Consider the following 14894-nt stretch of genomic DNA (forward strand, 5'->3'; position numbering starts at 1 on the left):
GATCACCCTTTCAAACCCTATCAGCTGCCACTGGATTTCTTACTGACATCATTTGCCCTGGGGTTAAAGTATCTGGTCTGGTGGTCCCACCCTGATTTTCTTGCCTTTCCCCCTTATCGGGGTGAGGACAACATGCCAGAGTCTTCACTCTGAGTTTGTCAGGGTGGGGAGAAGTGACTTGTTTGTGCCTGAAGGCCATATTGGAGGGCTCCCTTAGGTGTGCCTGGTGAGACTGCATGGTTTAAACTGGAGTTTTAAAATGCAGTTGCTTAGGCTCAGGCCTAAGGCCATCCTTACAGTATTCAATAAATTATATGAGATATTCAATATTCTATTATAAAATAGACTTTGTGTTAAATGATTTTGCTCAGCCCTGGTCCAGTGCAGGTATTCTGAACAAATTTAAAGTAGGCTAGACCAAGCAATAATGTTCAATAGTTTAGGCAGATAAAATGCTTTTTTTTTACTTATTAGATTTTCAACTCATGATGTGTTTATTGGATGTAATACCATTATAAGTTGAGAAACACCCTTATAAAAGTAGAACTCTGATGGGAGGCTGAGGCAGGATAATGGCAAGTTCAAAGCCAGCCTCAGCAAAAGTAAGGCACTAAGCAATTCAGTGAGACCCTGACTCTAAATAAAATACAAAAATGGGCTGGGGATGTGGTTTGGTGGTTAAGTGCCCCTGAGTTTAATCCCTGGTACAAAAAAAATAAAAAAGTAAAACTCTAATCCAAAACCATCCCAGGAAACCAATCCCCTTATTTACAAATAACAACCTAGAAAACTAGCCTGCTACAAATCAGACTTGCAGAAAACCATATTGCTATTTCTAGTTACAATCCAAGAAGCTAAATTTAATTTATTTAACAGTTGGCCCCCAACAGTCAGGACTTGGTTAAATACTGTTATGATTTAGATGTGAGGTGTGCCTCCAAAAGCTCATGTGAGAGACAAAGCAAGAAAGTTTAAAGATGAAATGACTGGGTTATGAGAGCCTTAAGCTAATCAGTGCATTAGTCCACTTAAATAGATCCAGTTATAACTGTAGGTAGGTAGGGTGTGGCTGGGTCACTGAGCATGTGCTTTTGAGGTATATATTTTGTCATCGTTTCCGGCCTGCATGCCATGTGGACAGTGGAAATGGGGTTCCCCTCAGTGGAATGGGCTGGCCGAGAAATAAAAGCTAAGAAAAATAGGATGAAAAAAACCACAGGACACAGAAAATAATTTCAAAAAATGGAGGCATGGCAGGCAGGCCAATCATATGGATCAAGCTTCTATACTATGGCAAAATGGAGCCCACGCCTACTTTATTTATATTGGGGGGACATCAAAGGCCTTCCAGAGAATGTTCTCTGAAAAGGGTTAAAGATGGGCTGTCCAGTTCCCAACAGGTTATGCCCATCTTCCCAGTGACCACGAGAGCTCTTCCTAGAAGAGGGAAGACAAAGTGCATGTGCCTTGGGCAATCTGTTTTGTTGGAGGGCCACGGATAATTCTCAAGGTTAAACCTAAAATTTCCCTGGCTTCATGTTAAGAGAAGATCCTCATGTGTTTTTCATGGATGGCTCCCCACAATTACTGAGCAGAGTTTAGTCTCTCTCTGCTTCCTTTGTACCATATCCTGAGCTGGAATAATCCTCTGCACCTTTCTGCCATGATGTTCTGCCTCACCCTGAGCCATAGCAATGGAATCAACTGTCTATAGACTGAGAGCTCTGAAACCAGGAGTGTCAAATAAACTTTTCCTCCTCTAATTTTTTTCTTATTGGGTTGCTGTGACCCATGCTAATGAGATATCCTGAACATTAGTGACTCCATTTTGGTTCTGGAACTATAGGTTCTGGGCCTATAAGCTGACAAGAAATAGAAACCTAAGATACCCTGTTCCTATAACCCCCCACTCCAAGCTCTCTAAATACAAAATTCCGTTATTAACCAGCCACCTGCACTCAAGGTCAATTTAGCTTGATGCACTCAAGGCCATTTCCAGTTTGCTCTTGTTCCTTGTTTAAAAAACATATAAAAACCCTATTCAAGGGCTGGGATTGTGGCTCAGTGGTAGAATGCTCACCTGGCACATGCGAGGCCCTGGGTTCAATCCTCAGCACCATGTAAAAATAAATAAAATAAAGGTATTATGCCCAAATACAACTAAAAATATAATTTAAAAAAAAACTATTCAAGTAACTCTGGCTGCTGTGCCACTCTACTAGGCAGCCTGGCAGACTTTATGTGTCAATAAATTTTCCTTTCTGAGCATGAGACTCTGTCTCCAGAGATTTCTTTGAGCATTCTGCCCTAGCATTTGATGTATTGGCCAGGAATCGGGGATATCTCACCATTAACCCTGCTGTCCCTCTGGGGATCTGAGCTGCTTTGGTGAATCCCCAATTCAAATAGGGCACTCAAATCTCTCAGGAAGTCTCCTCCTTCTTTCCTTGGAGCACTTCAGCCACTCATCCAACATTGGTTAATTGATCCCCAGATGGACTATCCCCTGATGAGTCTTCCCTTGTGCCTGGAGTCTAGTTCTCCCCCGTCTCTCACACAGTGGGAAACCCTGGTGCTGGGTCTAGACTTCCATAGGACTACCCCTGGAAGAGTTTCCACTGGGGTAAGTCCAAGTGCGGGAACTCTCAAAGACAGTTGATGACCCTTGCTGGGCTGCTTCCATTAACTCTACTAGGACTCAGAGACACAAGGACGCTTAGCTTTCCTCCTCCTAGTGTTTAGACTCACCATGGGAACAAGTCCATCCAAATTTCCCCTGACTCCCCTTTGGGATGTCTGCTAACTCAACTTAAGCCTCTCCATTTCCTTCAGCCCTCTGCCATAATAAAACAAAAGGGGGGGGGCGTATAATGGGATATCCTGAACATCAGTGACTCCATTTTGGTTCTGGAACTACATCTTAGCCCAGGGCCAGGGCTTATAAGCTGCAAGAAAAAGAAACTTAAGATGCCCTACTCCCATAACACTCTACTCCAAGGTCCCTAAATACAAAATTCTGTTATTAACCAGCCACCTGCCCTCAAGATCAATTCTAGCTTGCTGCACTTAAGGCCATTTCCAGCTTGCTCTTGTTCCTTGTTAAAAAAGATATAAAAACACTATTCAAGTAACTCTGACTGCTGTGCCACTCTACTGGGAAGCCTGATAGGCTTTATATGTTAATAAACTTTCCTTTCTGAGCATGAGACTCTGTCTCCAGAGATTTCTTTCAGAATTTTGTCCTAACACACACAGCATCAACAAAAGATCTCTAGTAGGGGTGATGGGAGATGGAAAAAACAAAGAGAGAAAATACAGACATTTGTAAGCAAAGCTGGGGTCAGGTGGGACATTGCCCTCTGATGGAGAAACAGTGACCCAGAACTATCTTGGCAAGTTTATTATTATATACGGTCTCATAATCAGTAAATTAAACTATAGGGGCATTGTAAATTGTTCAAAGCTTGAGAGTTTTCAAGAGACTTCTTTGTGCACTAAAATGTTACAGAGCTAGAAACATTTTTGCAGCTATCTTACTCTTACAGAGCTAGGAACATCCTGCTATTATCCTGCTGCACCCAGGAAGCCCATTGTATTGGAATATCTGTTAACTGTTAACATCAGAGCTGAGTGTCAAGGCTGTTAAAACCCTTGCCTTTTGGCAAGAAATCTTTCCCAGGCTTGGCTTTTGCTGACAATGCAGGATCAGCCAATGACCAGGGGTTCATCCATTCTCCATATTGTGTCTTTTTGTCACAATAGCAAAAAATATAACAAAACCAATCACTGACAGATGCCCTAATTTGGGGACCAACCAAAGAAAACCAATTATCTCCCTAAACAATCATGTAGAATTATCCCATGCTTCCCCATACCAACAGCTTCCAGTTGTGCACACCTGCTGCCTTCCCTTTTCCCCACTATAAAACATTCCCACTCCTCTACCTGCATTTTAGTCCCTGCAAGAACACAAGTAATGGTGGCTGACTCCTTGCTATAGCAAGCTCTGAATAAATACTCATTGTTTATTGTCCTTGATTAGTTTTCATTTATCTCCACACCAGCAAGACTCTTTTAAGTTGACAAAGAATAAAGTATGGGCTGCAAAGGACAGAGGGCATTTTAGGTTCTTGACATAGGATTTTTCCTGAAACCTGGGAAAGTGGCATCAAAGGGCAGCAGTGCCCTAGAAGCACTTCAAAGGATTTCCTGGTCTTGAGTAAGGGATCTCTCACTATCACTCTTGTTCTTCCTCTTTCTCACTCTCTAGCTTGACTTCTTGCAAAGTGGTGCTATGAGAAAACTCAGCCCAAAGGCAATAAGACTGATTTTAAAGGTTGTACCAAGAGCTACATCACAAATAGTGTCTTCAATGCCAACAGGTTCATGTTCTGGAAAAGGCCCTCTTATAGGTTGCAAACTGCCAACTTATTGTAACCTCACACAGTAGAGAACAGAGAGTAAGCTCCTCATGTGTCTCTTCCTACTGGAACATTAATCTCATTCATGAGGGTTCCACCCTCATGATCCAATGACTTCCTAAATTCTCTCTTCCAAGTGTATACTGGTAAGTCAGGATTTCAAAATATGAATTTGAGAGGACACAAAAATTCATTCCATAACAGATATAACATCAAAATGCAAGAAACCAAAGAAAATATATTGTATTTCATCAAAATTTAAAACTTTTATACATCAAAGAACACCGGAAAGACAATGAAAGCACAACCTACAGAATGGGAGAAAATATAAATATTTTTGTTAGAGTCTGTAAACAAGTCAAGATGGCGCCTGGCATTTTGCCAGAGGGAGTGGTTTGTGAAGTAACGCCAGCGAGCCATTAAGTGTAGAGATTCCTTATTGGTTGACTGCTGTATCTAGTTTATGTTAATTAAGATAAGCTGTGTGGAATGTATATATACCCCTCCAGTCCTACAATAAACGGCTCCCACTCCTGCTGTATCAATCTACACAAGTTGCTCGTCACCCCCCGGTTATTTTGCTGCAGCCGCACTGCGGCATATTTTATGTGATAAAAGTCTAATACCTAGAATATCTAAATAATTCTTATAATACATTATAAAAATGATTAAAATTGAACAATCATTTTGAGTAGCTATTCCTATAAAGAAAAATACAAATACCCAACAAGCACATAAAAATATGTTAAACCTCATTAGTCATTAAGAAAATGTAAATCAAAACCACAGCTAGAGACTGTGCATGATGGTGCATTCCTATAATCCTAGAAACTTGGCAGGCTGAAGCAGCAAGATTAAAAATTTTAGGCCATTCTGGGCAATTTAGTGAGACCCAGACTCAAAATAAAAAGGGCTAAAATGTATCTCAGTGGCAGAAGGTACCTGAGCTCAATCCTCATTACTATGAAAGAAACATGACAAATATTGTCTCTCATATTAAAATGATGAAATTGGAGTCCTCATAAACTGCTAATGGTAATGTAATATAGTGTGGATACATCAGAAAATGTCTGGCAATTTTTCAAATGACTAAATGTATAGTTACTATATGATCTAGCAATTTCACTCTTCAACATGGATCCCAGAGAATTGAAAACATAATATCCACACTTAAACATGTACACAAATGTTGATAGTAACATTATTCAAAACTGAACATTCTTAAATAGTGAATTTAATCATACATGAATAATTTCTCAATTTAGAAAATTAATCCCAATTACCATCAATATTCTTTAAGGCTCACTTGGGCATTAGTGACCTAGATATAATTCTATATCTTTCACTGCTGATATATCTATAGGCATGTAATTATAGAAATAAAGATTAAATACATAGGATGTGATTCCATCCTATGACCATGTGTAGATACATACTAAATTCAAACTAAAGTTTCATAATAGGTTATAATGTAAATGTGTGACTACATTTTTGTAACTTGTATTTTACGTGAATTTCATAAATAATGTCCCCAAATTATCAGAAACCCACAGATTTTAAACTAATGTCTTATCTTCCAAGTTTCATTTCAACAATATTTGAGACTTTTTCTTCAGTAGACTTGAAACAGTAAACATAGTCTGTTGTCCCTAGTAGTATACTGATATTGGTCTATGGTTACAACTGTTTTTTTTTTAAGTTTTCTGCAGCTATTTTTGCATCTGACACATTTTAGTAATCAATAATCCCATCACTTGTACAGAATTCTAATGAAACAAATTAGAAAGATCACAACAAGTTTACTTTGAATTTACAAAGCTGCAGATTCCTCACCAAATCAGAAAAAGAGGCATTGCTAAAATTTCAGCTTTAAAAAAATCTGCAGTGAATATTCATTCTCCTCCTTTTTCTGTTCTTTCTGGAGTGGCATAAATAGAACATAAATGCAGTAAAATCTAATTAATATAGATTCTATTCCTTATAATTTTGCAATCGTGATAACCAGGTATTCCTTTTAAACTTTGTAATATTTCTGGTATTAGTGTTTATATTTTTAAAAAAGAATTGTTTTAACTAAATGTCAAGCATTTTATATCCCTTTTATATACAAATATTTCATATTGTGATGATAAATTTATATCTGTACATTAATACAAATTTTCTGTGATTCTTAGATTCAACTTTGATTAAATTACTGTTATTGAAGTTATTTAAATGGCATTTCAAAGAGATATTTTATGATTTCTAATTTTTAGAAACTGGGGCTGACTTTCCCATTAGTTTAAATTAGTAAGTATAAATTTATATAAATTCAATTCTGGGTACTTATTGGATAATTAAGACAGAGAGTGTGGAGTCAGGCCAACTGGAGACAAATCTATTTCATTTCACATATTCTTGGTAACCTCTTAGCTAAGTGATGTAACATTTCTGTGATTCAACTTTCTCATCTGTAAAATTGAAATAGTATATTCTAAAATTAACACAATTAAATTAGTTAATATTTAAGTACCTGGGCTGGGGATGTGGATCAAGCGGTGGCACGCTCACCTGGCATGCGTGCGGCCTGGGTTCGATCCTCAGTACCACATACAAACAAAGATGTTGTGTCCACCAAAAACTAAAAAATAAATATTAAAAAAATTCTCTCTCTCCTCTCTCTCTCTTTAAAAAAAATATTTAAGTACCTATAGTAATCATCATATACTTTTTTCAAAATAATAATTTAAAATGACTTATTAGGTTTGCTTTAATTTCCTATAAGCCTACATAAAATTAAATTGAAAATACATTTGTGTACCAATGTCTTTGATTCTTGCAATACTTCCTATTTTGTGATTGTAGTTTTAAAAAGAAACTGTTTACTATTAAATCTTAACTTTCTATACATTAAGTTTAATGTTCTTAGGAAAAACACAAAATTTTCACATTAAAAATGGTTGGGGGGGCTGGGGATATAGCTCAATTGGTAGAGCACTTGCCTTGGGTTCAATCTCCAGCACCACAAAAAATAATGGAGGGGAAGCAGCCACCTCCATAACCACCCCCCACACACACACACATGTTAGCCTCCACCTTGGGACAATGGACAGGGACTGAAGGCAGTAGTCCACCACAGCATTGCATGCCACAGTGCTACATCAGCAAACAGGCTGCCCAAAACCATCACACAATCTACCCTCTCAGCCCCATCTCTGAAAGAAGTCACCTCCATCTTGGGACACTTCCACTGCCATCTTGGATTACCTCCACTGCCACCACTACCAGTTGGGGAAGCATCCATCTCAGAACATTGGCTAGGGCCTGGAAGCCTAACATCAAGGTACCTACAGGACTGACACCACCAAGTAGGAACATGCCCACTTCCATTTAGACACAATAGCCAGGACCTAGAAGACAATCATCAAGGTCCCTGCAGGCTTGGTGACACCAGAGGCATCCCTGCTAGCCTACTTCTCTTGATTCCTCTTTCACTCTTTGTATGATCTAATACATCTACATTCTCACCTCCTACCTCATAAACCCCACATCCTACACCCCACCTTCCCCCCGGCTCTCTCTTTGTCCTCAATTAGAAACTGTAGGCCCTTATACAAACCTACTATTTATATTGTAGATATTAATTAAACACATAATTTCTGTCCATTGCAACAAAACTGTAATTGTCTAAATAGGAGCTTTTTGGTTGAAGGCTGCATACTGTTGTATTGGGTGCTGCAAATATTGATCTCCGCTTTAAAGGTGAGGTAATGGTAACCTGTAGGGATACTACAAGATTATAGGGTAGAAACTCTAATACCTTGGATCCACAATGTCATAGAGGAAGACATATGGACAACATGAAAAAAAAAAAACAAGGGAAAAAAGTACCCCAAACAAACCAACATGCTGCAATAATAGAATCCATCAACATTACAGAAGATGAAATGTCAGAGAAGGAGTTCAGAATGCACATACTTAAAATGATCTGCAAAGCAGAGAATGATATAAGAGAACAAATACAGGCAACAATTGATCAATCCAACAAAGAGATAAGAGAGCAAATACAGCTAGCAAAAGATTACTTCAAGAAAGAGATAGAGATTCTAAAAAAAATCAAAGAGAATCCTTGAAATGACAATAAACCAAATAAAAATTTAATAGAAAGCATCACCAACAGACTAGATCACTTGGAAGACAGAACCTCAGACAATGAAGACAAATATATAATCTTGAAATAAAGTTGATCACATGGTGAAAATGGTAAGAAACTATGAACAGAAGCTCCAAGAATTATGGGATAACATGAAAAGACAAAATCTAAGAATTATTGGGATAGAGGAAGACATAGAGATACAAACTAAAGGAATGAACAATCTCGTCAATGAAATAATATCAGAAAATTTCCCACACATGAAGAATGAATCAGAAAATCAAATACAAGAGGCTTACAGGACACAAAATGCACAAAATTACAACAGATACATACCAAGGCACATTATAATGAAAATGTTTAGCATACAGAATAAGAATAGAATCTTAAAAGTCCCAAGAGAAAAGTTTCTGATTACATATAGGGGGAAACCAATTTGGATCTCAGCAGATTTTTCAACCCAGACTCTCAAAACTAGGAGGTCCTAGAAAAACATATACCAAGCTCTGAGAGAAAATGGATGCCAAAACCAAAAATCTTATATCCAGCAAAATTAAGCTTCATATTTGATGAAAAATAAAAACCTCCCATGATAAACAAAAGTTAAAAGAATTTACAAATGAGAAAGCCTGCACTACAGAATATTCTCAGCAAAATATTCCAGGAGGAGAAAATGAAAAACAACAATGAAAATTAGCAAAGGGAACTACACTAAAGGAAAAGCCAATCAAAGGAGAAACCAGGTCAAGTTAAAAACCAACAATAAACCAAAATGACCAGGAATAAAAACCATATTTCAAGAATAACCCTGAATATGAATGACCTAAACTCATCAATTAAAAGACACAAACTGTCAGATTGGATTTTTTAAAAAATACCCAAAATATGCTGCCTTAAGAGACTCATTCCATAGGAAAATATATCCATAGAGTGAAGGTGAAAGAATGGAAAAAAACATATCACTCACATTGACTACATAAACAAGTGAGAGATTCCATCTTCATATCAGATAAAGAGGACTTCAAACCAAAGTTAGTCAGAATGGATAAAGAAGGTCATTTCATACAGCTTAAGGGAATCACACATCAACAAGACATAACATAAATATCTATGCCCCAAACAATGGAGCATCTATGCATATTAAAAAAATTATTCTCAATATTAAGAATCAAATAGACCACAATACAATAACACTGGGTGACTTTAGCACATCTCTTTTACCACTGGATAGACCTTCCAAACAAAAACAAAGAAATTGTAGAAATAAATAATACAATCAATAATTTAGACTTAACAGACATATATAGGATTTTTCATCCATCAACAAGTGAATACACTTTTTTCTCAGCAGCACATAAATAAACTCTAAAATACTCTAAATAGAACTATACAGAATTCTAAATAGAACTCTAAAATAGATCATATGCTATGCTACAAAGCAAGTCTTAACAAATACAAAAAAAATAGAGATATACCCTGCATTGCCGCAGTCTGGCTGGGCACAATCAGGAGCCACTTGTCAAAAGAAACTAACTTTATTTTTAGAACCACACACGCCAAACAAAACATCCTCTCAGGAAAAACCCTCAGAGCCCCAACTGCCACCACCGGCTTCCCACAAGCCTCTCTCTCCCACACAAGCCTCTCTCCACCTCCCACAATCCTCCTGCTCTTGAGGCCGATTGGCTGGGTCATGTGGGCGGAGCCAAAAAAGTCCCCCAATGAGCAGCTCCGTGGTCTGAAAGGGCAGGGAAACAGCCAGCTGGCAGCTGGATGTTTGCTGGCAGCTGGAAGTTTGCTGGGGCCCCTTCAGCTGTGGCTCTCAACACTGCATTCCATTAGACCGTAATGGAACGAAATTAGAAGTCAATGATAAAATAAAAAATAAAAGCTACTCCAACACCTGGAGACAAAACAATATGCTATTGAATTATGCATGGATAACAGAAGACATCAGGGAGGAGATTAAAAAAAATCTTAGATACCATCTCACTCCAATAAGAATAGCAGCCATTATGAAGTCAAACAACAATAAGTGCTGGCGAGGATGCGGGGGAAAAGGTACATTCATACATTGCTGGAGAGACTGCAAATTGGTGCAGCCAATTTGGAAAGCAGTATGGAGATTCCTTGGAAAGCTGGGAATGGAACCACCATTTGACCCAGCTATTCCCCTTCTCGGACTATACCCAAAAGACCTAAGAAGAGCATACTACAGGAACACAGCCACATCAATGTTTATAGCAGCACAATTCACAATAGCTAGAATGTGGAACCAACCTAGATGCCCTTCAATAGATGAATGGATTTTAAAAATGTAGCATTTATACCCAATGGAATATTACTCAGCACTAAAAAATAATAAAATCAGGCAAATGGATGACATTAGAGCAGATTATGCTAAGTGAAGTTAGCCAATCCCTAAAAAACAAATGCCGAATGTCTTCTCTGATATAAGGGGGGTGACTCAAAATGGGATAGGGAGGAAGAGCATGAGAAAAAGACTACCACTAAATAGGGAAGAGAGGGGGGAGGGGAAAAGAGGGAGAAGGGGAATTGCACGGAAGATGGAAGGAGAACCTCATTGTTATACAGAATACATATATGATGTTGTAATGAGAAAAAGAAAAAAAAAGTGTGTCACATTAGATTGGATAGAGAGAAAGGATGGGAGAGGAGGGGGGAGTAGGGGGGATAGGAAGGGCAGCAGAATAGAATAGACAATATGATTGATGTATGTACATTCCATGTATGTATTATATGTCAAAATACATTCTACTGTCATGTATGACTAAAAAAATAAAAAATTAAAAAAAAATTCTTAGAGGTAAATGAGAACTCTGATACAACATATCAAAATCTCTGGGACACTATGAAGGCAGTACTAAGAGGGAAGTTTGTGGCATTGAGCTCATTCATTGAAAGAATAAAAAGTCAGCCTGGTGTGGTGGCACCCACCTGTAATCTCAGCAGTTCAGGAGGCAGAGGCAGGAGGATCGCAAGTTCAAAGCCAGCCTCAACAATGGCAAGGCACTAAGCAACTCAGCAAGACCCTGTCTATAAATAAAATACAAAATAGGGCTGGGGATGTGGTTCAGTGGTCAAGTGCCCCTGAGTTCAGTCCTCAGTACTAAAAAAAAAATAAAAATAAAAAAAAAGAATAATGGGGCTTGGGTTGTGGCTCAGTGGTAGAGCACTTGCCTAGCATGTGTGAGGCACTGGGTTTTATTATTAGCACCACATATAAATAAATGAATAAAATAAAGGTCCATCAACATCTAAGAAAATATTTTTTAGAAAGAATAAAAAGATAACAAATAAATTATCTGACATTACCTCTCAAAGCCTTAGAAAAAGACGAGCTAATCAACACTGAAAGCAGTAGAAGACAGGAAATAATTAAAATCAGGGCTGAAAACAATAAAATTGAAATGAAAGAAACAATTGAAAAAATTTAAAAAACAAAAAGTTGGTTCTTTGAAAAACCAAATAAAGTTGATAAACCCTGGGGCTGGGGATGTGGCACAAGCAGTAGCACACTTGCCTGGCATGTGTGGGGTGCTGGGTTCAATCCTCAGCACCACATAAAAATAAAATAAAGATGTTGTGTCCACAGAAAACTAAAAAAATAAATAAATATTTTTTTAAAAGTTGATAAACCCTTAGCCACCCTAACAAAAAGGATAGAGAAAACTCAAAATACTAAAATTCATGATGAAAAAGAAAATATCATGATGGACACTATTGAAATACAGAAGATAATTAGAAACTATTTTGAAAATTTATACTCCAGTAAAACAGAAAATCTCGAAGACACCAACAAATTTATAGGGAAATCTGATCTGCCCAAACAGAACCAGGAGAACATACACAATTTAAACACATCAATTTCAATCAAGGAAATAGAAAATGCCATCAAAAGCCTACCAACCAAGGAAAGCACAGGACAAGATGCATTCTCAGCTAAGTTCTACAAGACCTTCAAAGAAGAATTAACACCAATATTCCTTAAAGTATTCCATGAAATAGAAAAGGAGAGAACCCTTCTAAACTCATTCTATGAGGCTAGTATCACCCAGTAACCAAAACTAGACAAAGACATGTCAAGGAAAGAAATTTTCAGACCAAAATCCCTGATGAAACATAGATGTGAAAATTCTCAATAAAATTCTGGCAAATTGCATACAAAAACATTAAAAGATAGTGCACCACGATCAAATGGGGTTCATCCCAGGGATGCAAGGTTGGTTCAACATACAGAAATCAATAAACATAATGCATCACATCAATAGACTTAAAGACAAAAAACATGATTATCTCAATAGAGGAAGAGAAAGCATTTCACAACATACAGCACCTTTTCATGTTCAAAATACTAGAAAAAGTAGGGATAATAGGAATACACCAAAACATTATAAAAGGTATCTATGCTAAGCCCAAGGCCAACATCATTCTAAATTGAGAAAAATTGAAAACATTCCCTCTAAAAACTGGAACAAGACAGGGATTCCCTCTTTCACTACTTGTATTCAACTTAGACCTAAAAATTCTAGCTAAAGTAATCGGACAGATGAAAGAAATTAAAGGGATACAAATAGGAAAAGAAGAATTCAAACTATCAATATTTGCCAAGGACATGATTCTATATTTATAAAATCCAAAAAATTCCACCAGAAAACTTCTAGAACTGAAATAAATAAATAAATAAATAAATAAAATGCATTTCTATACATCAGTGATTAATCCACTGCAAGAGAAATTAGGAAAACCACTCCATTCACAATAGCTTCAAAAAAATAAAATACTTGGGAATCAATCTAACAAAAAAGGTGAAAGACCTCTACAATGAAAACTACAGAACACTAAAGAAAGAAATTGAAGAAACCTTAGAAAACAGAAAGATCTCCCATGCTCTTGGATAGGCAGAATTAATATAGTCAAAATGGCCATACTACCATATACAGATTCAATTCAATTCCTATTAAAATCCCAATGACATTCTTCACAGAACTAGAAAAGGCAATCATGAAATTCATTTGGAAATAATAAGTAACCCAGAATAGCCAAAGCAATTCTCAGCAAGAGTAAAGCAGGAAGCCTCACAATACCAGACCTTAAACTTACTACAGAGCAATAGTAACAAAAGTGGCATGGTATTGGCACCAAAATAGACATGTATACCAATGGTACAAAATAGAATACACAGAGACAAATCCACATAAATACATTTATCTCATACCAGACAAAGGTGATAAAAACACTCTGGAGAAAAGATAGCCTATTCAACAAATGGTGCTGGGAAAACTGAAAATCCGTATGTAGCAAAATGAAATTAAACATCTATTTCTCAGCATACACAAAAATCAATTCAAAGTGGATCAAAGACTTAGGCCCTAAAACAGAGACCCTGTGCCTAATAGAAAAAAAAAGTAGGTCCAAATCTTCATCATGTTGGCTCAGGACCTGAATTCCTTAACAATATTCCTAAAATGCAAGAAGTAAAATCAAGAATCAATAAATGGAATGGATTCAAACTGAAAAACTTCTTTTCAGCAAAGGAAACAATAACATGATGAGAGAGTCTACAGAATGGGAAAAAAATCATTAACACATGCACTTCAGAGAGCACTAATCTCCAGGATATATAAAGAACTTAAAAAACTTACCACCAGAAAAACAAATAACCCAATCAATAATGGGCTAAGGAACTGAACAGATGCTTCACAGAAGAAATATAATTAATCAAAAATACATGAAAAAATGTTCAATATCTCTAGGAATTAAAGACATGAAATCAAAACTACACTGAGATTCCATCTACTCCAATCAGAACGGCAATCATCAACAATACAAGCAACAAAAAGTTTTGGCAAGAATGTGGAGAAAAATGTTCACTCATACATTGCTAGTGGGACTGCAAATTGGTGCAACCACTTTGAAAATCAGTATGAAGATTCCTCAGAAAACTTGGAATAGAACCACCAATTGACCCATCTGTTCCACTTCTTGGTTTATACCCAAAGGACTCAAAATCAGCATACTACAGTGACATAGCCACTTCAATGTTTATAGCAGCTCTATTGTTGGTTCACAATATCTAAGCTATGGGACTAACCTAGCTGTCCTTCAACAGATGAATGGATAAAGAAAATGTGGTAGTTATACACAGTGGAATATTACTCAGCCTTAAAGAAGAATGAAATGATAGCATTTGCAGGTAAATGGATGGAACTAAAGAATACCATGCTAAGTAAAATAATCCAATCCCCAAAAAACCAAAAGCTGAATGTTTTCTCTGATTAGTGGATGCTGATCCATGGTGGGGTTGGGGGGCAGGGTAG

Source organism: Marmota flaviventris, chromosome X (genome assembly GCF_047511675.1).
Source record: "Marmota flaviventris isolate mMarFla1 chromosome X, mMarFla1.hap1, whole genome shotgun sequence".
NCBI classification, from domain to species: Eukaryota; Metazoa; Chordata; class Mammalia; order Rodentia; family Sciuridae; genus Marmota; species Marmota flaviventris.